This window comes from Heterodontus francisci, chromosome 11 (genome assembly GCF_036365525.1).
Source record: "Heterodontus francisci isolate sHetFra1 chromosome 11, sHetFra1.hap1, whole genome shotgun sequence".
NCBI lineage: Eukaryota > Metazoa > Chordata > Chondrichthyes > Heterodontiformes > Heterodontidae > Heterodontus > Heterodontus francisci.
The window spans coordinates 11,457,098-11,481,250 of NC_090381.1; positions in this window are offsets into that span (position 1 = coordinate 11,457,098).

Here is a 24,153-nt window from a genome sequence, read left to right on the forward strand (position 1 = left end):
CTAATGTGTGAACACTGTGTTGCATCTAATGTGTGAACGCTGTGTTGCATCCAATGTGTGAACGCTGTGTTGAATCTAATGTGTGAACACTGTGTTGCAGCTAATGTGTGAACAATGTGTTGCATCTAATGTGTGAACGCTGTGTTGTATCTAATGTGTGAACGCTGTGTTGCAGCTCATGTGTGAACACTGTGTTGCATCTAATGTGTGAACGCTGTGTTGCATCCAATGTGTGAACACTTTGTTGCAGCTCATATGTGAACACTGTGTTGCATCTAATGTTTGATCACTGTGTTGCATCCAAGGTGTGAACACTGTGTTGCATCTAATGTGTGAACGCTGTGTTGCATCTAATGTGTGAACGCTGTGTTGCATCTAATGTGTGAACACTGTGTTGCAGCTAATGTGTGAACACTGTGTTGCATCTAATGTGTGAACGCTGTGTTGTATCTAATGTGTGAACGCTGTGTTGTGTCCAATGTGTGAACACTGTGTTGCATCTAATGTGTGAACACGGTGTTGCATCTAATGTGTGAACGCTGTGTTGCATCTAATGTGTGAACACGGTGTTGCATCTAATGTGTGAACGCTGTGTTGCATCTAATGTGTGAACACGGTGCTGCATCTAATGTGTGAACACTGTGTTGCATCTAATGTGCGAACGCTGTGTTGCATCTAATGTGTGAACACGGTGTTGCATCTAATGTGTGAACACTGTGTTGCAGCTCATGTGTGAACACTGTGTTGCATCTAATGTGTGAACGCTGTGTTGCATCCAATGTGTGAACACTTTGTTGCAGCTCATATGTGAACACTGTGTTGCATCTAATGTTTGATCACTGTGTTGCATCCAAGGTGTGAACACTGTGTTGCATCTAATGTGTGAACGCTGTGTTGCATCTAATGTGTGAACGCTGTGTTGCATCTAATGTGTGAACGCTGTGTTGCATCTAATGTGTGAACACGGTGTTGCATCTAATGTGTGAACACTGTGTTGCATCTAATGTGTGAACGTTGTGTTGCATCTAATGTGTGAACACGGTGTTGCATCTAATGTGTGAACACTGTGTTGCATCTAATGTGTGAACGCTGTGTTGCATCTAATGTTTGATCACTGTGTTGCATCCAAGGTGTGAACACTGTGTTGCATCTAATGTGTGAACGCTGTGTTGCATCTAATGTTTGATCACTGTGTTGCATCCAAGGTGTGAACACTGTGTTGCATCTAATGTGTGAACGCTGTGTTGCATCTAATGTGTGAACGCTGTGTTGCATCTAATGTGTGAACACTGTGTTGCAGCTAATGTGTGAACACTGTGTTGCATCTAATGTGTGAACGCTGTGTTGCATCTAATGTGTGAACACTGTGTTGCAGCTAATGTGTGAACACTGTGTTGCATCTAATGTGTGAACGCTGTGTTGTATCTAATGTGTGAACGCTGTGTTGTGTCCAATGTGTGAACACTGTGTTGCAGCTAATGTGTGAACACTGTGTTGCATCTAATGTGTGAACACTGTGTAGCAACTAATGTGTGAACGCTGTGTTGCAGCTAATGTGTGAACACTGTGTTGCATCTAATGTGTGAACGCTGTGTTGCATCCAATGTGTGAACGCTGTGTTGAATCTAATGTGTGAACACTGTGTTGCAGCTAATGTGTGAACAATGTGTTGCATCTAATGTGTGAACGCTGTGTTGTATCTAATGTGTGAACGCTGTGTTGCAGCTCATGTGTGAACACTGTGTTGCATCTAATGTGTGAACGCTGTGTTGCATCCAATGTGTGAACACTTTGTTGCAGCTCATATGTGAACACTGTGTTGCATCTAATGTTTGATCACTGTGTTGCATCCAAGGTGTGAACACTGTGTTGCATCTAATGTGTGAACGCTGTGTTGCATCTAATGTGTGAACGCTGTGTTGCATCTAATGTGTGAACACTGTGTTGCATCTAATGTGTGAACGCTGTGTTGTATCTAATGTGTGAACGCTGTGTTGTGTCCAATGTGTGAACACTGTGTTGCATCTAATGTGTGAACACGGTGTTGCATCTAATGTGTGAACGCTGTGTTGCATCTAATGTGTGAACACGGTGTTGCATCTAATGTGTGAACGCTGTGTTGCATCTAATGTGTGAACACGGTGTTGCATCTAATGTGTGAACACTGTGTTGCATCTAATGTGTGAACGCTGTGTTGCATCTAATGTGTGAACACGGTGTTGCATCTAATGTGTGAACACTGTGTTGCATCTAATGTGTGAACGCTGTGTTGCATCTAATGTTTGATCACTGTGTTGCATCCAAGGTGTGAACACTGTGTTGCATCTAATGTGTGAACGCTGTGTTGCATCTAATGTTTGATCACTGTGTTGCATCCAAGGTGTGAACACTGTGTTGCATCTAATGTGTGAACGCTGTGTTGCATCTAATGTGTGAACGCTGTGTTGCATCTAATGTGTGAACACTGTGTTGCAGCTAATGTGTGAACACTGTGTTGCATCTAATGTGTGAACGCTGTGTTGCATCTAATGTGTGAACACTGTGTTGCAGCTAATGTGTGAACACTGTGTTGCATCTAATGTGTGAACGCTGTGTTGTATCTAATGTGTGAACGCTGTGTTGTGTCCAATGTGTGAACACTGTGTTGCAGCTAATGTGTGAACACTGTGTTGCATCTAATGTGTGAACGCTGTGTTGTATCTAATGTGTGAACGCTGTGTTGCATCTAATGTGTGAACACTGTGTTGCAGCTAATGTGTGAACACTGTGTTGCATCTAATGTGTGAACGCTGTGTTGCATCTAATGTGTGAACACTGTGTTGCAGCTAGTGAGTGAACGCTGTGTTGCATCTAATGTGTGAACGCTGTGTTGCATCTAATGTGTGAACACGGTGTTGCATCTAATGTGTGAACGCTGTGTTGCATCTAATGTGTGAACACGGTGTTGCATCTAATGTGTGAACACTGTGTTGCATCTAATGTGTGAACACGGTGTTGCATCTAATGTGTGAACACTGTGTTGCATCCAATGTGTGAACGCTGTGTTCTGCCCAATGTGTGAACACTGCGTTGCAGCTAATGAGTGAACGCTGTGTTGCATCTAATGTGTGAACACGGTGTTGCATCTAATGTGTGAACACGGTGTTGCATCTAATGTGTGAACGCTGTGTTGCATCTAATGTGTGAACGCTGTGTTGTATCGAATGTGTGAACGCTGTGTTGTGTCCAATGTGTGAACTCTGTGTTGCATCCAATGTGTGAACGCTGTATTGCAGGTAATGTGTGAACACTGTGTTGCATCTAATGTGTGAACACTGTGTTGCATCCAATGTGTGAACGCTGTGTTGCAGGTAATGTGTGAACACTGTGTTGCATCTAATGTGTGAACACGGTGTTGCATCTAATGTGTGAACGCTGTGTTGCATCTAATGTGTGAACACGGTGTTGCATCTAATGTGTGAACGCTGTGTTGCATCTAATGTGTGAACGCTGTGTTGTATCGAATGAGTGAACGCTGTGTTGCATCTAATGTGTTAACAAGGTGTTGCATCTAATGTGTGAACACTGTGTTGCATCTAATGTGTGAACGCTGTGTTGCATCTAATGTGTGAACACTGTGTTGCAGCTAATGTGTGAACACTGTGTTGCATCTAATGTGGGAACACTGTGTTGCAGCTAATGTGTGAACACTGTGTTGCATCTAATGTGAGAACGCTGTGTTGTATCTAATGTGTGAACGCTGTGTTATGTCCAATGTGTGAACACTTTGCTGCATCTAATGTGTGAACGCTGTGTTGCATCTAATGTGTGAACACTGTGTTGCAGCTAATGTGTGAACAGTGTGTTGCATCTAATGAGTGAACGCTGTGTTGCATCTAATGTGTGAACACGCTGTTGCATCTAATGTGTGAACACTGTGTTGCTTCTAATGTGTGAACGCTGTGTTGCATCTAATGTGTGAACACGGTGTTGCATCTAATGTGTGAACGCTGTGTTGCATCTAATGTGTGAACACGGTGTTGCATCTAATGTGTGAACACTGTGTTGCATCTAATGTGTGAACACTGTGTTGCATCTAATGTGTGAATACTGTGTCGTATCAAATGTGTGAACAATGTGTTGTATCTAATGTGTGATCACTGTGTTCCATCTAATGTGTGAACCCTGTGTTGCAGCTAAAGTGTGAACACTGTGTTGCATCTAATGTCTGAACTCTGTGCTGTATCTAATGTGTGCACACTGTGTTGCACCTAATGTGTGAACAATGTGTTGTATCTAATGTGTGATCACTGTGTTGCATCTAATGTGTGAACACTGTGTTGCAGCGAAAGTGTGAACACTGTGTTGCATCTAATGTGTGAATGCTGTGCTGTATCTAATGTGTGAACACTGTGTTGTGTCCAATGTGTGAACGCTGTGTTGCAGCTAATGTGTGAACACTGTTTTGCATCTAATGTGTGAACGCTGTGTTGCATCCAATGTGTGAACGCTGTTGTATCTAATGTGTGAAAACTGTGTTGCAGCTAATGTGTGAACGCTGTGTTGCATCCAATGTGTGAACGCTGTGTTGCATCTAATGTGTGAACACTGTGTTGCAGCTAATGTGTGAACGCTGTGTTGCATCTAATGTGTGAACACTGTGTTGCAGCTAATGTGTGAACACTGTGTTGCAACTAATGTGTGAACACTGTGTTGCAACTAATGTGTGAACGCTGTGTTGCAGCTAATGTGTGAACACTGTGTTGCATCTAATGTGTGAACGCTGTGTTGCATCCAATGTGTGAACGCTGTGTTGCATCTAATGTGTGAACACTGTGTTGCAGCTAATGTGTGAACAATGTGTTGCATCTAATGTGTGAACACTGTGTTGCAGCTAATGTGTGAACAATGTGTTGCATCTAATGTGTGAACGCTGTGTTATGTCCAATGTGTGAACACTGTGTTGCATCTAATGTGTGAACGCTGTGTTGCATCTACTGTTTGATCACTGTGTTGCATCCAAGGTGTGAACACTGTGTTGCATCTAATGTGTGAACGCTGTGTTGCATCTAATGTGTGAACGCTGTGTTGCATCTAATGTGTGAACACTGTGTTGCAGCTCATGTGTGAACACTGTGTTGCATCTAATGTGTGAACGCTGTGTTGCATCCAATGTGTGAGCACTTTGTTGCAGCTAATGTGTGAACACTGTGTTGCATCTAACGTGTGAACACTGTGTTGCATCTAATGTGTGAAAACTGTGTTGCAACTAATGTGTGAACGCTGTGTTGCAGCTAATGTGTGAACACTGTGTTGCAACTAATGTGTGAACGCTGTGTTGCATCCAATGTGTGAACGCTGTGTTGCATCTAATGTGTGAACACTGTGTTGCAGCTAATGTGTGAACAATGTGTTGCATCTAATGTGTGAACGCTGTGTTGTATCTAATGTGTGAACGCTGTGTTATGTCCAATGTGTGAACACTGTGTTGCATCTAATGTGTGAACACTGTGTTGCATCTAATGTGTGAACGCTGTGTTGCATCTAATGTTTGATCACTGTGTTGCATCCAAGGTGTGAACACTGTGTTGCATCTAATGTGTGAACGCTGTGTTGCATCTAATGTGTGAACGCTGTGTTGCATCTAATGTGTGAACACTGTGTTGCAGCTCATGTGTGAACTCCGTGTTGCATCTAATGTGTGAACGCTGTGTTGCATCCAATGTGTGAGCACTTTGTTGCAGCTAATGTGTGAACACTGTGTTGCATCTAATGTGTGAACGCTGTGTTGCATCTAATGTGTGAACACTGTGTTGCAGCTAATGTGTGAACACTGTGATGCATCTAATGTGTGAACGCTGTGTTGTGTCCAATGTGTGAACTCTGTGTTACAGCTAATGTGTGAACACTGTGATGCATCTGATGAGTGAACGCTGTGTTGCATCTAATGTGTGAACAAGGTGTTGCATCTAATGTGTGAACACTGTGTTGCATCTAATGTGTGAACGCTGTGTTGCATCTAATGTGTGAACGCTGTGTTGCAGCTAATGTGTGAACACTGTGATGCATCTAATGAGTGAACGCTGTGTTGCATCTAATGTGTGAACAAGGTGTTGCATCTAATGTGTGAACACTGTGTTGCATCTAATGTGTGAACGCTGTGTTGCATCTAATGTGTGAACAAGGTGTTGCATCTAATGTGTGAACACTGTGTTGCATCTAATGTGTGAACGCTGTGTTGCATCCAATGTGTGAACGCTGTGTTGCATCTAATGTGTGAACACTGTGTTGCAGCTAATGTGTGAACACTGTGTTGCATCTAATGTGGGAACACTGTGTTGCAGCTAATGTGTGAACACTGTGTTGCATCTAATGTGTGAACGCTGTGTTGTATCTAATGTGTGAACGCTGTGTTATGTCCAATGTGTGAACACTTTGTTGCATCTAATGTGTGAACGCTGTGTTGCATCTAATGTGTGAACACTGTGTTGCATCTAATGTGTGAACGCTGTGTTGCATCTAATGTGTGAACAAGGTGTTGCATCTAATGTGTGAACACTGTGTTGCATCTAATGTGTGAACGCTGTGTTGCATCCAATGTGTGAACGCTGTGTTGCATCTAATGTGTGAACACTGTGTTGCAGCTAATGTGTGAACACTGTGTTGCATCTAATGTGGGAACACTGTGTTGCAGCTAATGTGTGAACACTGTGTTGCATCTAATGTGTGAACGCTGTGTTGTATCTAATGTGTGAACGCTGTGTTATGTCCAATGTGTGAACACTTTGTTGCATCTAATGTGTGAATGCTGTGTTGCATCTAATGTGTGAACACTGTGTTGCAGCTAATGTGTGAACAGTGTGTTGCATCTAATGAGTGAACGCTGTGTTGCATCTAATGTGTGAACACGCTGTTGCATCTAATGTGTGAACACTGTGTTGCTTCTAATGTGTGAACGCTGTGTTGCATCTAATGTGTGAACACGGTGTTGCATCTAATGTGTGAACGCTGTGTTGCATCTAATGTGTGAACACGGTGTTGCATCTAATGTGTGAACACTGTGTTGTATCTAATGTGTGAACACTGTGTTGCATCTAATGTGTGAATACTGTGTCGTATCAAATGTGTGAACAATGTGTTGTATCTAATGTGTGATCACTGTGTTCCATCTAATGTGTGAACACTGTGTTGCAGCTAAAGTGTGAACACTGTGTTGCATCTAATGTCTGAACTCTGTGCTGTATCTAATGTGTGCACACTGTGTTGCACCTAATGTGTGAACAATATGTTGTATCTAATGTGTGATCACTGTGTTGCATCTAATGTGTGAACACTGTGTTGCAGCGAAAGTGTGAACACTGTGTTGCATCTAATGTGTGAATGCTGTGCTGTATCTAATGTGTGAACACTGTGTTGTGTCCAATGTGTGAACGCTGTGTTGCAGCTAATGTGTGAACACTGTTTTGCATCTAATGTGTGAACGCTGTGTTGCATCCAATGTGTGAACGCTGTTGTATCTAATGTGTGAAAACTGTGTTGCAGCTAATGTGTGAACGCTGTGTTGCATCCAATGTGTGAACGCTGTGTTGCATCTAATGTGTGAACACTGTGTTGCAGCTAATGTGTGAACGCTGTGTTGCATCTAATGTGTGAACACTGTGTTGCAGCTAATGTGTGAACACTGTGTTGCAACTAATGTGTGAACACTGTGTTGCAACTAATGTGTGAACGCTGTGTTGCAGCTAATGTGTGAACACTGTGTTGCATCTAATGAGTGAACGCTGTGTTGCATCCAATGTGTGAACGCTGTGTTGCATCTAATGTGTGAACACTGTGTTGCAGCTAATGTGTGAACAATGTGTTGCATCTAATGTGTGAACACTGTGTTGCAGCTAATGTGTGAACAATGTGTTGCATCTAATGTGTGAACGCTGTGTTATGTCCAATGTGTGAACACTGTGTTGCATCTAATGTGTGAACGCTGTGTTGCATCTAATGTTTGATCACTGTGTTGCATCCAAGGTGTGAACACTGTGTTGCATCTAATGTGTGAACGCTGTATTGCATCTAATGTGTGAACGCTGTGTTGCATCTAATGTGTGAACACTGTGTTGCAGCTCATGTGTGACCACTGTGTTGCATCTAATGTGTGAACGCTGTGTTGCATCCAATGTGTGAGCACTTTGTTGCAGCTAATGTGTGAACACTGTGTTGCATCTAATGTGTGAACACTGTGTTGCATCTAATGTGTGAAAACTGTGTTGCAACTAATGTGTGAACGCTGTGTTGCAGCTAATGTGTGAACACTGTGTTGCAACTAATGTGTGAACGCTGTGTTGCTTCCAATGTGTGAACGCTGTGTTGCATCTAATGTGTGAACACTGTGTTGCAGCTAATGTGTGAACAATGTGTTGCATCTAATGTGTGAACGCTGTGTTGTATCTAATGTGTGAACGCTGTGTTATGTCCAATGTGTGAACACTGTGTTGCATCTAATGTGTGAACACTGTGTTGCATCTAATGTGTGAACGCTGTGTTGCATCTAATGTTTGATCACTGTGTTGCATCCAAGGTGTGAACACTGTGTTGCATCTAATGTGTGAACGCTGTGTTGCATCTAATGTGTGAACGCTGTGTTGCATCTAATGTGTGAACACTGTGTTGCAGCTCATGTGTGAACTCTGTGTTGCATCTAATGTGTGAACGCTGTGTTGCATCCAATGTGTGAGCACTTTGTTGCAGCTAATGTGTGAACACTGTGTTGCATCTAATGTGTGAACGCTGTGTTGCATCTAATGTGTGAACACTGTGTTGCAGCTAATGTGTGAACACTGTGATGCATCGAATGTGTGAACGCTGTGTTGTGTCCAATGTGTGAACTCTGTGTTACAGCTAATGTGTGAACACTGTGATGCATCTAATGAGTGAACGCTGTGTTGCATCTAATGTGTGAACAAGGTGTTGCATCTAATGTGTGAACACTGTGTTGCATCTAATGTGTGAACGCTGTGTTGCATCTAATGTGTGAACGCTGTGTTGCAGCTAATGTGTGAACACTGTGATGCATCTAATGAGTGAACGCTGTGTTGCATCTAATGTGTGAACAAGGTGTTGCATCTAATGTGTGAACACTGTGTTGCATCTAATGTGTGAACGCTGTGTTGCATCTAATGTGTGAACAAGGTGTTGCATCTAATGTGTGAACACTGTGTTGCATCTAATGTGTGAACGCTGTGTTGCATCCAATGTGTCAACGCTGTGTTGCATCTAATGTGTGAACACTGTGTTGCAGCTAATGTGTGAACAATGTGTTGCATCTAATGTGTGAACACTGTGTTGCAGCTAATGTGTGAACAATGTGTTGCATCTAATGTGTGAACGCTGTGTTATGTCCAATGTGTGAACACTGTGTTGCATCTAATGTGTGAACGCTGTGTTGCATCTAATGTTTGATCACTGTGTTGCATCCAAGGTGTGAACACTGTGTTGCATCGAATGTGTGAACGCTGTGTTGCATCTAATGTGTGAACGCTGTGTTGCATCTAATGTGTGAACACTGTGTTGCAGCTCATGTGTGAACACTGTGTTGCATCTAATGTGTGAACGCTGTGTTGCATCCAATGTGTGAGCACTTTGTTGCAGCTAATGTGTGAACACTGTGTTGCATCTAATGTGTGAACACTGTGTTGCATCTAATGTGTGAAAACTGTGTTGCAGCTAATGTGTGAACGCTGTGTTGCAGCTAATGTGTGAACACTGTGTTGCAACTAATGTGTGAACGCTGTGTTGCATCCAATGTGTGAACGCTGTGTTGCATCTAATGCGTGAACACTGTGTTGCAGCTAATGTGTGAACAATGTGTTGCATCTAATGTGTGAACGCTGTGTTGTATCTAATGTGTGAACGCTGTGTTATGTCCAATGTGTGAACACTGTGTTGCATCTAATGTGTGAACACTGTGTTGCATCTAATGTGTGAACGCTGTGTTGCATCTAATGTTTGATCACTGTGTTGCATCCAAGGTGTGAACACTGTGTTGCATCTAATGTGTGAACGCTGTGTTGCATCTAATGTGTGAACGCTGTGTTGCATCTAATGTGTGAACACTGTGTTGCAGCTAATGTGTGAACTCTGTGTTGCATCTAATGTGTGAACGCTGTGTTGCATCCAATGTGTGAGCACTTTGTTGCAGCTAATGTGTGAACACTGTGTTGCATCTAATGTATGAACGCTGTGTTGCATCTAATGTGTGAACACTGTGTTGCAGCTCATGTGTGAACACTGTGATGCATCTAATGTGTGAACGCTGTGTTGTGTCCAATGTGTGAACTCTGTGTTACAGCTAATGTGTGAACACTGTGATGCATCTAATGAGTGAACGCTGTGTTGCATCTAATGTGTGAACAAGGTGTTGCATCTAATGTGTGAACACTGTGTTGCATCTAATGTGTGAACGCTGTGTTGCATCTAATGTGTGAACGCTGTGTTGCAGCTAATGTGTGAACACTGTGATGCATCTAATGAGTGAACGCTGTGTTGCATCTAATGTGTGAACAAGGTGTTGCATCTAATGTGTGAACACTGTGTTGCATCTAATGTGTGAACGCTGTGTTGCATCTAATGTGTGAACAAGGTGTTGCATCTAATGTGTGAACACTGTGTTGCATCTAATGTGTGAACGCTGTGTTGCATCTAATGTGTGAACGCTGTGTTGCAGCTAATGTGTGAACACTGTGATGCATCTAATGAGTGAACGCTGTGTTGCATCTAATGTGTGAACACTGTGTTGCATCTAATGTGTGAACGTTGTGTTGCATCTAATGTGTGAACGCTGTGTTGCAGCTAATGTGTGAACACTGTGATGCATCTAATGTGTGAACGCTGTGTTGCATCTAATGTGTGAACGCTGTGTTGCAGCTAATGAGTGAACGCTGTGTTGCATCTAATGTGTGAACAAGGTGTTGCATCTAATGTGTGAACACTGTGTTGCAGCTAATGTGTGAACACTGTGATGCATCTAATGAGTGAACGCTGTGTTGCATCTAATGTGTGAACAAGGTGTTGCATCTAATGTGTGAACACTGTGTTGCATCGAATGTGTGAACGCTGTGTTGCAGCTAATGTGTGAACGCTGTGTTGCATCTAATGTGTGAACGCTGTGTTGCAGCTAATGTGTGAACACTGTGATGCATCTAATGTGTGAACACTGTATTGCAGCTAATGTGTGAACACTGTGATGCATCTAATGAGTGAACGCTGTGTTGCATCTAATGTGTGAACAAGGTGTTGCATCTAATGTGTGAATGCTGTGTTGCATCTAATGTGTGAACAAGGTGTTGCATCTAATGTGTGAACGCTGTGTTGCATCTAATGTGTGAACGCTGTGTTGCATCTAATGTGTGAACACTGTGTTGCATCTAATGTGTGAACGCTGTGTTGCATCTAATGTGTGAACAAGGTGTTGCATCTAATGTGTGAACGCTGTGTTGCATCTAATGTGTGAACACTGTTTGGCATCTAATGTGTGAACGCTGTGTTGCATCCAATGTGTGAACGCTGTGTTGCATCTAATGTGTGAACACTGTGTTGCAGCTTATGTGTGAACAATGTGTTGCATCTAATGTGTGAACACTGTGTTGCAGCTAATGTGTGAACACTGTGTTGCATCTAATGTGTGAACGCTGTGTTGTGTCCAATGTGTGAACTCTGTGTTACAGCTAATGAGTGAACGCTGTGTTGAATCTAATGTGTGAACAAGGTGTTGCATCTAATGTGTGAACACTGTGTTGCATCTAATGTGTGAACACTGTGTTGCATCTAATGTGTGAACGCAGTGTTGCATCTAATGTGTGAACAAGGTGTTGCATCTAATGTGTGAACGCTGTGTTGCATCTAATGTGTGAACACTGTTTTGCATCTAATGTGTGAACGCTGTGTTGCATCTAATGTGTGAACAATTTGCTGCATCTAATGTGTGAACGCTGTGTTGCATCTAATGTGTGAACACTGTTTTGCATCTAATGTGTGAACGCTGTGTTGCATCCAATGTGTGAACGCTGTGTTGCATCTAATGTGTGAACACTGTGTTGCAGCTAATGTGTGAACAATGTGTTGCATCTAATGTGTGAACACTGTGTTGTATCTAATGTGTGAACAATGTGTTGCATCTAATGTGTGAACGCTGTGTTGCATCTAATGTGTGAACGCTGTGTTGCATCTAATGTTTGATCACTGTGTTGCATCCAAGGTGTGAACACTGTGTTGCATCTAATGTGTGAACGCTGTGTTGCATCTAATGTGTGATCGCTGTGTTGTATCTAATGTGTGAACGCTGTGTTATGTCCAATGTGTGAACACTGTGTTGCATCTAATGTGTGAACGCTGTGTTGCATCTAATGTTTGATCACTGTGTTGCATCCAAGGTGTGAACACTGTGTTGCATCTAATGTGTGAACGCTGTGTTGCATCTAATGTGTGAACGCTGTGTTGCATCTAATGTGTGAACACTGTGTTGCAGCTCATGTGTGAACACTGTGTTGCATCTAATGTGTGAACGCTGTGTTGCATCCAATGTGTGAGCACTTTGTTGCAGCTAATGTGTGAACACTGTGTTGCATCTAATGTGTGAACGCTGTGTTGCATCTAATGTGTGAACACTGTGTTGCAGCTAATGTGTGAACACTGTGTTGCATCTAATGTGTGAATGCTGTGTTGTGTCCAATGTGTGAACTCTGTGTTACAGCTAATGAGTGAACGCTGTGTTGCATCTAATGTGTGAACAAGGTGTTGCATCTAATGTGTGAACACTGTGTTGCATCTAATGTGTGAACGCTGTGTTGCATCTAATGTGTGAACAAGGTGTTGCATCTAATGTGTGAACGCTGTGTTGCATCTAATGTGTGAACACGGTGTTGCATCTAATGTGTGAACACTGTGTTGCATCTAATGTGTGAACGCTGTGTTGCATCTAATGTGTGAACAAGGTGTTGCATCTAATGTGTGAACGCTGTGTTGCATCTAATGTGTGAACACTGTATTGCATCTAATGTGTGAACGCTGTGATGCAGCTAATGTGTGAACGCTGTGTTGCATCGAATGTGTGAACACTGTGTTGCATCCAATGTGTGAACGCTGTGTTGCATCTAATGTGTGAACTCTGTGTTGCAGCTAATGTGTGAACACTGTTTTGCATCGAATGTGTGAACGCTGTGTTGCATCCAATGTGTGAACGCTGTGTTGCATCTAATGTGTGAACACTGTTTTGCATCTAATGTGTGAACGCTGTGATGCAGCTAATGTGTGAACGCTGCGTTGCATCGAATGTGTGAACGCTGTGTTGCATCCAATGTGTGAACGCTGTGTTGCATCTAATGTGTGAACGCTGTGTTGCAGCTAATGTGTGAACGCTGTGTTGCATCTAATGTGTGAATGCTGTGTTGCAGCTAATGTGTGAACACTGTGTTGCATCTAATGTGTGAACACTGTGTTGCATCTAATGTGTGAACGCTGTGTTGTATCTAATGTGTGAACACTGTGTTGCAGCTAATGGGTGCACACTGTGTTGCATCTAATGTGTGAACGCTGTGTTGTATCTAATGTGTGAACGCTGTGTTGTGTCCAATGTGTGAACACTGTGTTACAGCTAATGAGTGAACGCTGTGTTGCATCTAATGTGTGAACACGGTGTTGCATCTAATGTGTGAACACTGTGTTGCATCTAATGTGTGAACGCTGTGTTGTGTCCAATGTGTGAACTCTGTGTTACAGCTAATGAGTGAACGCTGTGTTGAATCTAATGTGTGAACAAGGTGTTGCATCTAATGTGTGAACACTGTGTTGCATCTAATGTGTGAACACTGTGTTGCATCTAATGTGTGAACGCAGTGTTGCATCTAATGTGTGAACAAGGTGTTGCATCTAATGTGTGAACGCTGTGTTGCATCTAATGTGTGAACACTGTTTTGCATCTAATGTGTGAACGCTGTGTTGCATCTAATGTGTGAACAATTTGCTGCATCTAATGTGTGAACGCTGTGTTGCATCTAATGTGTGAACACTGTTTTGCATCTAATGTGTGAACGCTGTGTTGCATCCAATGTGTGAACGCTGTGTTGCATCTAATGTGTGAACACTGTGTTGCAGCTAATGTGTGAACAATGTGTTGCATCTAATGTGTGAACACTGTGTTGTATCTAATGTGTGAACAATGTGTTGCATCTAATGTGTGAACGCTGTGTTGCATCTAATGTGTGAACGCTGTGTTGCATCTAATGTTTGATCACTGTGTTGCATCCAAGGTGTGAACACTGTGTTGCATCTAATGTGTGAACGCTGTGTTGCATCTAATGTGTGATCGCTGTGTTGTATCTAATGTGTGAACGCTGTGTTATGTCCAATGTGTGAACACTGTGTTGCATCTAATGTGTGAACGCTGTGTTGCATCTAATGTTTGATCACTGTGTTGCATCCAAGGTGTGAACACTGTGTTGCATCTAATGTGTGAACGCTGTGTTGCATCTAATGTGTGAACGCTGTGTTGCATCTAATGTGTGAACACTGTGTTGCAGCTCATGTGTGAACACTGTGTTGCATCTAATGTGTGAACGCTGTGTTGCATCCAATGTGTGAGCACTTTGTTGCAGCTAATGTGTGAACACTGTGTTGCATCTAATGTGTGAACGCTGTGTTGCATCTAATGTGTGAACACTGTGTTGCAGCTAATGTGTGAACACTGTGTTGCATCTAATGTGTGAATGCTGTGTTGTGTCCAATGTGTGAACTCTGTGTTACAGCTAATGAGTGAACGCTGTGTTGCATCTAATGTGTGAACAAGGTGTTGCATCTAATGTGTGAACACTGTGTTGCATCTAATGTGTGAACGCTGTGTTGCATCTAATGTGTGAACAAGGTGTTGCATCTAATGTGTGAACGCTGTGTTGCATCTAATGTGTGAACACGGTGTTGCATCTAATGTGTGAACACTGTGTTGCATCTAATGTGTGAACGCTGTGTTGCATCTAATGTGTGAACAAGGTGTTGCATCTAATGTGTGAACGCTGTGTTGCATCTAATGTGTGAACACTGTATTGCATCTAATGTGTGAACGCTGTGATGCAGCTAATGTGTGAACGCTGTGTTGCATCGAATGTGTGAACACTGTGTTGCATCCAATGTGTGAACGCTGTGTTGCATCTAATGTGTGAACTCTGTGTTGCAGCTAATGTGTGAACACTGTTTTGCATCGAATGTGTGAACGCTGTGTTGCATCCAATGTGTGAACGCTGTGTTGCATCTAATGTGTGAACACTGTTTTGCATCTAATGTGTGAACGCTGTGATGCAGCTAATGTGTGAACGCTGCGTTGCATCGAATGTGTGAACGCTGTGTTGCATCCAATGTGTGAACGCTGTGTTGCATCTAATGTGTGAACGCTGTGTTGCAGCTAATGTGTGAACGCTGTGTTGCATCTAATGTGTGAATGCTGTGTTGCAGCTAATGTGTGAACACTGTGTTGCATCTAATGTGTGAACACTGTGTTGCATCTAATGTGTGAACGCTGTGTTGTATCTAATGTGTGAACACTGTGTTGCAGCTAATGGGTGCACACTGTGTTGCATCTAATGTGTGAACGCTGTGTTGTATCTAATGTGTGAACGCTGTGTTGTGTCCAATGTGTGAACACTGTGTTACAGCTAATGAGTGAACGCTGTGTTGCATCTAATGTGTGAACACGGTGTTGCATCTAATGTGTGAACACTGTGTTGCATCTAATGTGTGAACGCTGTGTTGCATCTAATGTGTGAACACGGTGTTGCATCTAATGTGTGAACGCTGTGTTGCATCTAATGTGTGAACACGGTGTTGCATCTAATGTGTGAACACTGTGTTGCATCTAATGTGTGAACACGGTGTTGCATCTAATGTGTGAACACTGTGTTGCATCCAATGTGTGAACGCTGTGTTCTGCCCAATGTGTGAACACTGCGTTGCAGCTAATGAGTGAACGCTGTGTTGCATCTAATGTGTGAACACGGTGTTGCATCTAATGTGTGAACACGGTGTTGCATCTAATGTGTGAACGCTGTGTTGCATCTAATGTGTGAACGCTGTGTTGTATCGAATGTGTGAACGCTGTGTTGTGTCCAATGTGTGAACTCTGTGTTAAAGCTAATGAGTGAACGCTGTGTTGCATCTAATGTGTGAACAAGGTGTTGCATCTAATGTGTGAACACTGTGTTGCATCTAATGTGTGAACGCTCTGTTGAATCTAATGTGTGAACACTGTGTTGCAGCTAATGTGTGAACACTGTGTTGCATCTAATGTGGGAACACTGTGTTGTATCTAATGTGTGAACGCTGTGTTATGTCCAATGTGTGAACACTTTGTTGCAGCTAATGTGTGAACACTGTGTTGCATCTAATGTGTGAACGCTGTGTTGCATCTAATGTGTGAACGCTGTGTTGCATCTAATGTTTGATCACTGTGTTGCATCCAAGGTGTGAACACTGTGTTGCATCTCATGTGTGAACGCTGTGTTGCATCTAATGTGTGAACACTGTGTTGCAGCTAATGTGTGAACACTGTGTTGCATCTAATGTGTGAACACTGTGTTGCATCTAATGTTTGATCACTGTGTTGCATCCAAGGTGTGAACACTGTGTTGCATCGAATGAGTGAACGCTGTGTTGCATCTAATGTGTGAACACTGTGTTGCATCTAATGTGTGAACGCTGTGTTCTGCCCAATGTGTGAACATTGCGTTGCAGCTAATGAGTGAACGCTGTGTTGCATCTAATGTGTGAACACGGTGTTGCATCTAATGTGTGAACATGGTGTTGCATCTAATGCGTGAACGCTGTGTTGCATCTAATGTATGAACGCTGTGTTGTATCGAATGTGTAAACGCTGTGTTGTGTCCAATGTGTGAACTCTGTGTTGCAGCTAATGTGTGAACACTGTGTTGCATCTAATGTGGGAACACTGTGTTGCAGCTAATGTGGGAACGCTGTGTTGTGTCCAATGTGTGAACACTGTGTGACAGCTAATGAGTGAACGCTGTGTTGCATCTAATGTGTGAACAAGGTGTTGCATCTAATGTGTGAACACTGTGTTGTATCTAATGTGTGAACGCTGTGTTGCATCTAATGTGTGAACACTGTGTTGCAGCTAATGTGTGAACACTGTGTTGCATCTAATGTGGGAACACTGTGTTGCAGCTAATGTGTGAACACTGTGTTGCATCTAATGTGTGAACGCTGTGTTGTATCTAATGTGTGAACACGGTGTTATGTCCAATGTGTGAACACTTTGTTGCAGCTAATGTGTGAACACTGTGTTGCATCTAATGTTTGATCACTGTGTTGCATCCAAGGTGTGAACACTGTGTTGCATCTAATGTGTGAACGCTGTGTTGCATCTAATGTGTGAACACTGTGTTGCAGCTAATGAGTGAACGCTGTGTTGCATCTAATGTGTGAACACGGTGTTGCATCTAATGTGTGAACATGGTGTTGCATCTAATGTGTGAACGCTGTGTTGCATCTAATGTGTGAATGCTGTGTTGTATCGAATGTGTGAACGCTGTGTTGTGTCCAATGTGTGAACTCTGTGTTGCAGCTAATGTGTGAACACTGTGTTGCATCTAATGTGGGAACACTGTGTTGCATCTAATGTGGGAACGCTGTGTTGTGTCCAATGTGTGAACTCTGTGTGACAGCTAATGAGTGAACGCTGTGTTGCATCTAATGTGTGAACAAGGTGTTGCATCTAATGTGTGAACACTGTGTTGTATCTAATGTGTGAACGCTGTGTTGCATCTAATGTGTGAACACTGTGTTGCAGCTAATGTGTGAACACTGTGTTGCATCTAATGTGGGAACACTGTATTGCAGCTAATGTGTGAACACTGTGTTGCATCTAATGTGTGAACGCTGTGTTGTATCTAATGTGTGAACACTGTGTTATGTCCAATGTGTGAACACTTTGTTGCAGCTAATGTGTGAACACTGTGTTGCATCTAATGTTTGATCACTGTGTTGCATCCAAGGTGTGAACACTGTGTTGCATCTAATGTGTGAACGCTGTGTTGCATCTAATGTGTGAACACTGTGTTGCAGCTAATGTGTGAACACTGTGTTGCATCTAATGTGTGAACGCTGTGTTGCATCTAATGTGTGAACACGGTGTTGCATCTAATGTGTGAACACTGTGTTGCATCTAATGTGTGAACACTGTGTTGCATCTAATGTGTGAACACGGTGTTGCATCTAATGTGTGAACACTGTGTTGCATCTAATGTGTGAACGCTGTGTTGCATCTAATGTGTGAACACGGTGTTGCATCTAATGTGTGAACACTGTGTTGCATCTAATGTGTGAACACGGTGTTGCATCTAATGTGTGAACACTGTGTTGCATCTAATGTGTGAACACTGTGTTACATCTAATGTGTGAATACTGTGTCGTATCAAATGTGTGAACAATGTGTTGTATCTAATGTGTGATCATGGTGTTCCATCTATTGTGTGAACACTGTGTTGCAGCTAAAGTGTGTACACTGTGTTGCATCTAATGTCTGAACTCTGTGCTGTATCTAATGTGTGATCACTGTGTTGCATCTAATGTGTGAACACTGTGTTGCAGCTAAAGTGTGAACACTGTGTTGCATCTAATGTGTGAATGCTGTGCTGTATCTAATGTGTGAACACTGTGTTGTGTCCAATGTGTGATCACTGTGTTGCAGCTAAAGTGTGAACACTGTGTTGCATCTAATGTCTGAACTCTGTGCTGTATCTAATGTGTGATCACTGTGTTGCATCTAATGTGTGAACGCTGTGTTGCAGCTAATGTGTGAACACTGTGTTGCATCTAATGTGTGAACGCTGTGTTGCATCCAATGTGTGAACGCTGTTGTATCTAATGTGTGAAAACTGTGTTGTATCGAATGTGTGAACGCTGTGTTGTAGCTAATGTGTGAACACTGTGTTGCATCTAATGTGTGAACACTGTGTTGCATCTAATGTGTGAACGCTGTGTTGCAGCTAATGTGTGAACACTGTGTTGCATCTAATGTGTGAAAGCTGTGTTGCATCCAATGTGTGAACGCTGTGTTGCATCTAATGTGTGAACACTGTGTTGCAGCTAATGTGTGAACAGTGTGTTGCATCGAATGAGTGAACGCTGTGTTGCATCTAATGTGTGAACACGGTGTTGCATCTAATGTGTGAACGCTGTGTTCTGCCCAATGTGTGAACATTGCGTTGCAGCTAATGAGTGAACGCTGTGTTGCATCTAATGTGTGAAAATGGTGTTGCATCTAATGTGTGAACATGGTGTTGCATCTAATGTGTGAACGCTGTGTTGCATCTAATGTGTGAACGCTGTGTTGTATCGAATGTGTGAACGCTGTGTTGTGTCCAATGTGTGAACTCTGTGTTACAGCTAATGAGTGAACGCTGTGTTGCATCTAATGTGTGAACAAGGTGTTGCATCTAATGTGTGAACACTGTGTTGCATCTATTGTGTGAACGCTGTGTTGCATCTAATGTGTGAACACTGTGTTGCAGCTAATGTGTGAACACTGTGTTGCAGCTAATGTGTGAACACTGTGTTGCATCTAATGTGTGAACGCTGTGTTGTATCTAATGTGTGAACGCTGTGTTATGTCCAATGTGTGAACACTTTGTTGCAGCTAATGTGTGAACACTGTGTTGCATCTAATGTGTGAACGCTGCGTTGCATCTAATGTTTGATCACTGTGTTGCATCCAAGGTGTGAACACTGTGTTGCATCTAATGTGTGAACGCTGTGTTGCATCTAATGTGTGAACACTGTGTTGCAGCTAATGTGTGAACAGTGTGTTGCATCTAATGAGTGAACGCTGTGTTGCATCTAATGTGTGAACACGGTGTTGCATCTAATGTGTGAACACTGTGTTGCATCTAATGTGTGAACGCTGTGTTGCATCTAATGTGTGAACACGGTGTTGCATCTAATGTGTGAACACTGTGTTGCATCTAATGTGTGAACACGGTGTTGCATCTAATGTGTGAACACTGTGTTGCATCTAATGTGTGAACACTGTGTTGCATCTAATGTGTGAATACTGTGTCGTATCAAATGTGTGAACAATGTGTTGTATCTAATGTGTGATCACTGTGTTCCATCTATTGTGTGAACACTGTGTTGGAGCTAAAGGATGAACACTGTGTTGCATCTAATGTCTGAACTCTGTGCTGTATCTAATGTGTGATCACTGTGTTGCATCTAATGTGTGAACACTGTGTTGCAGCTAAAGTGTGAACACTGTGTTGCATCTAATGTGTGAATGCTGTGCTGTATCTAATGTGTGAACACTGTGTTGTGTCCAATGTCTGAACTCTGTGCTGTATCTAATGTGTGATCACTGTGTTGCATCTAATGTGTGATCACTGTGTTGCAGCTAAAGTGTGAACACTGTGTTGCATCTAATGTCTGAACTCTGTGCTGTATCTAATGTGTGATCACTGTGTTGCATCTAATGTGTGAACGCTGTGTTGCAGCTAATGTGTGAACACTGTGTTGCATCTAATGTGTGAACGCTGTGTTGCATCCAATGTGTGAACGCTGTTGTATCTATTGTGTGAAAACTGTGTTGTATCGAATGTGTGAACGCTGTGTTGCAGCTAATGCGTGAACACTGTGTTGCATCTAATGTGTGAACACTGTGTTGCATCTAATGTGTGAACGCTGTGTTGCAGCTAATGTGTGAACACTGTGTTGCATCTAATGTGTGAACGCTGTGTTGCATCCAATGTGTGAACGCTGTGTTGCATCTAATGTGTGAACACTGTGTTGCAGCTAATGTGTGAACGCTGTGTTGCATCCAATGTGTGAACGCTGTGTTGCATCTAATGTGTGAACACTGTGTTGCAGCTAATGTGTGAACGCTGTGTTGCATCTAATGTGTGAACACTGTGTTGCAGCTAATGTGTGAACACTGTGTTGCATCTAATGTGTGAACACTGTGTTGCAACTAATGTGCGAACGCTGTGTTGCAGCTAATGTGTGAACATTGTGTTGCATCTAATGTGTGAACGCTGTGTTGCATCCAATGTGTGAACGCTGTGCTGCATCTAATGTGTGAACACTGTGTTGCAGCTAATGTGTGAACACTGTGTTGCATCTAATGTCTGAACGCAGTGTTGTATCTAATGTGTGAACGCTGTGTTATGTCCAATGTGTGAACACTTTGTTGCAGCTAATGTGTGAACGCTGTGCTGCATCTAATGTGTGAACGCTGTGTTGCATCTACTGTGTGAACACTGTGTTGCATCTAATGTGTGAACGCTGTGTTGTATCTAATGTGTGAACGCTGTGTTATGTCCAATGTGTGAACACTTTGTTGCAGCTAATGTGTGAACACTGTGTTGCATCTAATGTGTGAACGCTGTGTTGCATCTAATGTTTGATCATTGTGTTGCATCCAAGGTGTGAACACTGTGTTGCAGCTAATGTGTGAACAGTGTGTTGCATCTAATGAGTGAACGCTGTGTTGCATCTAATGTGTGAACACGGTGTTGCATCTAATGTGTGAACACTGTGTTGCATCTAATGTGTGAACGCTGTGTTGCATCTAATGTGTGAACACGGTGTTGCATCTAATGTGTGAACGCTGTGTTGCATCTAATGTGTGAACACGGTGTTGCATCTAATCTGTGAACACTGTGTTGCATCTAATGTGTGAACACGGTGTTGCATCTAATGTGTGAACACTGTGTTGCATCTAATGTGTGAACGCTGTGTTGCATCTAATGTGTGAACAATGTGTTGTATCTAATGTGTGATCACTGTGTTCCATCTAATGTGTGAAGACTGTGTTGCAGCGAAAGTGTGAACACTGTGTTGCATCTAATGTGTGAATGCTGTGCTGTATCTAATGTGTGAACACTGTGTTGTGACCAATGTGTGAACGGTGTGTTGCAGCTAATGTGTGAACACTGTGTTGCATCTAATGTGTGAACGCTGTGTTGCATCCAATGTGTGAACGCTGTTGTATCTAATGTGTGAAAACTGTGTTGTATCTAATGTGTGAACGCTGTGTTGCAGCTAATGTGTGAACACTGTGTTGCATCTAATGTGTGAACGCTGTGTTGCAGCTAATGTGTGAACACTGTGTTGCATCTAATGTGTGAACGCTGTGTTGCATCCAATGTGTGAACGCTGTGTTGCATCCAATGTGTGAACACTGTGTTGCAGCTAATGTGTGAACGCTGTGTTGCATCCATTGTGTGAACGCTGTGTTGCATCTAATGTGTGAACACTATGTTGCAGCTAATGTGTGAACAATGTGTTGCATCTAATGTGTGAACGCTGTGTTGTATCTAATGTGTGAACGCTGTGTTATGTCCAATGTGTGAACACTGTGTTGCATCTAATGTGTGAACGCTGTGTTGCATCGAATGTTTGATCACTGTGTTGCATCCAAGGTGTGAACACTGTGTTGCATCTAATGTGTGAACGCTGTGTTGCATCTAATGTGTGAACGCTGTGTTGCATCTAATGTGTGAACACTGTGTTGCAGCTCATGTGTGAACACTGTGTTGCATCTAATGTGTGAACGCTGTGTTGCATCCAATGTGTGAGCACTTTGTTGCAGCTAATGTGTGAACACTGTGTTGCATCTAATGTGTGAACGCTGTGTTGCATCTAATGTGTGAACACTGTGTTGCAGCTAATGTGTGAACACTGTGTTGCATCTAATGTGTGAATGCTGTGTTGTGTCCAATGTGTGAACTCTGTGTTACAGCTAATGAGTGAACGCTGTGTTGCATCTAATGTGTGAACAAGGTGTTGCATCTAATGTGTGAACACTGTGTTGCATCTAATGTGTGAACGCTGTGTTGCATCTAATGTGTGAACAAGGTGTTGCATCTAATGTGTGAACGCTGTGTTGCATCTAATGTGTGAACACGGTGTTGCATCTAATGTGTGAACACTGTGTTGCATCTAATGTGTGAACGCTGTGTTGCATCTAATGTGTGAACAAGGTGTTGCATCTAATGTGTGAACGCTGTGTTGCATCTAATGTGTGAACACTGTATTGCATCTAATGTGTGAACGCTGTGATGCAGCTAATGTGTGAACGCTGTGTTGCATCGAATGTGTGAACGCTGTGTTGCATCCAATGTGTGAACGCTGTGTTGCATCTAATGTGTGAACACTGTGTTGCAGCTAATGTGTGAACACTGTTTTGCATCGAATGTGTGAACGCTGTGTTGCATCCAATGTGTGAACGCTGTGTTGCATCTAATGTGTGAACACTGTTTTGCATCTAATGTGTGAACGCTGTGATGCAGCTAATGTGTGAACGCTGCGTTGCATCGAATGTGTGAACGCTGTGTTGCATCCAATGTGTGAACGCTGTGTTGCATCTAATGTGTGAACGCTGTGTTGCATCTAATGTGTGAACGCTGTGTTGCATCTAATGTGTGAATGCTGTGTTGCAGCTAATGTGTGAACACTGTGTTGCATCTAATGTGTGAACACTGTGTTGCATCTAATGTGTGAACGCTGTGTTGTATCTAATTGGTGAACACTGTGTTGCAGCTAATGGGTGCACACTGTGTTGCATCTAATGTGTGAACGCTGTGTTGTATCTAATGTGTGAACGCAGTGTTGTGTCCAATGTGTGAACACTGTGTTACAGCTAATGAGTGAACGCTGTGTTGCATCTAATGTGTGAACACGGTGTTGCATCTAATGTGTGAACACTGTGTTGCATCTAATGTGTGAACGCTGTGTTGCATCTAATGTGTGAACACGGTGTTGCATCTAATGTGTGAACGCTGTGTTGCATCTAATGTGTGAACACGGTGTTGCATCTAATGTGTGAACACTGTGTTGCATCTAATGTGTGAACACGGTGTTGCATCTAATGTGTGAACACTGTGTTGCATCCAATGTGTGAACGCTGTGTTCTGCCCAATGTGTGAACACTGCGTTGCAGCTAATGAGTGAACGCTGTGTTGCATCTAATGTGTGAACACGGTGTTGCATCTAATGTGTGAACACGGTGTTGCATCTAATGTGTGAACGCTGTGTTGCATCTAATGTGTGAACGCTGTGTTGTATCGAATGTGTGAACGCTGTGTTGTGTCCAATGTGTGAACTCTGTGTTACAGCTAATGAGTGAAC